Below are 2,912 nucleotides of genomic sequence, written 5' to 3'. Positions count from 1 at the left end.
CGGGTCTCACGCTAGTTGCTGCTAGTTAACGACCAAATAGGAAAAACCTTAATTCCGGTCGATCCTAGGTGGGAAACGGCCAGGACACTTCCGCTACGTGGCAGACGCGGGGAGACCTAGATTGCAAAACCCGTAACATTCCATGGGAGTGCCGGGTGGAGTTCTCTAAACAGTCTTTCCGATGGACTGCCAAGACGTGTCCTAGAGGATTCTAGTGGACACGTTATAGTTGGTATCAGAGCCGACCAACAATGGAATTATTTTCATGAGATTTCATTAAAAATGAAGTAAAGAAATTGTTGCTGTCCAAACATTTCCTCATCTTCAATACTGTCTTGTAGAATTACAAAGCCTGGAACAAGTTTTTGGTGTTCCGGATCATGTTTATGACTGCAATGCATTCTCCGCATTATAGGCAGAGAATTGAAATGATGAACATCCTGGAGCAGATTTATAATCCATCACCTTTATATATAGAACGAAGATGGACTGGGTCTTCAGGAATCTACTACATAGCTGCCCACCGGTTTGCTTATTTACAAACCAACCTAAAGAGGATCAAGTGGTTGGAAGATTTGAAAATCGTGAAGCTGTTCATTTTTGTGGAAGCTCACGTAAATTCGACTTTGCATATTCGAGGTCGGAGGGTTGAATTGAACTCATATGTATATGAGGAAGTAACCCATGTGATCCCAGCTGACAGGATTAAGGTATTGGGCCGCCATGGGAAGTATGGATTCCAGCGGAAAGGATATCCTGAGCTTCCGATGAGTTATCGATTCCTAAAGATTCATGACCCAAAACCCTACTATTACACAGTTCCTGTAGACAAATCCAATACAATGTTGTTCTCCCCAAACTAAATGTAATGATTGGATTATCATCACATGAGATGTTGTATGAGGCTACGTCCATGTAAATATAAATAAGGACTTCTTTTATCAATATCCGATTGTGTATCAAGGTTGTTGCAAAAAGTTAAGTAGCTTCATGATTTACGAGATAGCTAAACTAAAGATAAGCTAATGTCAATTATCATACAATAATGTTAAGAAAACTTTTATCCAGGCACAACACCAGGAACAGGGTCCAAATTCACCCCCTACATCAAGTACTACTGTGATCCAGGAGAAGAAGTTCCTCCTCAAACAGATAAAGCCACTCGAGTTTGACGAGAGAGGCAGATTCGTCCAGTCGGATGCTGAGATTTGGATTGAATCTATGGAGGACTACTTCGAAGCAGCTGGTACTGCATCTACCAATCAGGCCATGCTCGCCAAATTAAAACTCATCGGTGAAGCCAGACTTTGGTGGAAACAATGGTGCAGGGATCAAGGGATTTCAGAGGGGTCCGTTACCTGGGAGAAGTTAAAGCAAGCCGTGCAAGGCAGATATTTGCCACCTACATATCGTACACAGAAAATGAATGAGTTCTATGAGCTAAAACAGTTAGGACTCACCCTTGACGCATACTACTCTAAGTTTGTCTCACTGTTAAAGTATGCGCCACAAATGGACACGACACAACAGGTGTCCAAATTTTGCGCAGGCTTAAATCCACCTGTAAATACCCGTCTCGAATCTATGCGTCCATCAGATCTTCAGGATGCACTCATTCGAGCGGCACCTATAATTCAGGAAGTGCAAGCTAAACCAAGGGGTATTAAAAATTGGTCTTATAGCGACTCGAACAGAGGAGCATTCAGACCCCAAGTTAAGAGAGTTCAAGGCCACAATCAGGGACAAAGGAAGAAAGCAAGGACAAATAATGTCAACAACTTTGTTCCTACTCACAATAATGGCCAAAACCGTCGATGTTTCCACTGCAATGAACTCGGTCACTTCAAAAGGCAATGTCCCAAGCTTAGCGAAGGACTCCGTCAAGGTGCAGGCCGCGGTCAGGGAGCCACCACCCGTCGAAGAGGAAGAGCTGCCTGCATTATCAATAGGCAAAGATGTGATGCAGAAGAAGGGGAAGATCCGACTATGGAAGCGGAATTCGAAAGAGCGACGGTCCATGCCGCTTTACACAAGAAGGGGCCGAATCGCCAGTTCTCGGTGATTCAAACACCGTCGGACTATCAAGGTAAAGGTTTCAAAACCTTGATTGATTGTGGCAGTACACATTCCTTTATCTCACCAGCGTGTGCTAAGAGATTAGGAATAGCCACAGTAGAAGCACCTACCCTACTTGTGGAATTGGCAAACGGTCGTGAGGTAACTTGTACTAGGCAAACTGCTAAGGAGGAGTTCTATCTGGGAGGAAAGAAAACCTCAGTCAAATTCAGAGTCATGAACTTAGGTATCCATGAGTGCCTACTCGGGATGGATTGGCTTAAGCCTAATGACGCTCACATCCACTGTGGAAAGGGTCAAGTTTCCTTTCGAAACTCTGAAAGAGAGTTTGTTACAACTCAAGGTGAGGTAGGAGTGCCAAGGATCTAGTTAGCCAAAGTATCGCGGATCATAAAAGGGGTTAGGAAAGGATTACCTGTTTACTTGATCAAACTCAACAAGTTAGATCAAAAGCAAGAGTCTCATGAGGGACCCTCTTGGCTAAAAGAATACGCTGACGTATTCCCTGAGGAATTAACTGAACTTCCACCTCCAAGAGAAGTTGATCATGAAATAAGGCTAATACCTGGAGCTGCGCCAATCGCAAAGAGACCTTATAGAATGTCTATTCCGGAAGCTATTGAGTTAAAAGAACAACTCAAGCAACTGTTAGAATAGGGTTACATCCGGCCCAGCAACTCACCATGGGGAGCTCCAGTTCTATTCCAGAAAAAGAAAGATGGGACACTTCGACTATGTATTGATTACCGTGGGTTGAATCAATCAACAGTCAAGAACAAGTATCCTATTCCTAGAATAGATGAGCTTCTCGATCGCCTTCAAGGTGCAAAGATCTT

Source organism: Lygodium microphyllum, unplaced genomic scaffold (genome assembly GCF_053477565.2).
Source record: "Lygodium microphyllum isolate KBCC unplaced genomic scaffold, Lygodium_microphyllum_v1.1.10 scaffold_33, whole genome shotgun sequence".
NCBI lineage: Eukaryota > Viridiplantae > Streptophyta > Polypodiopsida > Schizaeales > Lygodiaceae > Lygodium > Lygodium microphyllum.
Note: the sequence above shows the minus strand (reverse complement) of the source record.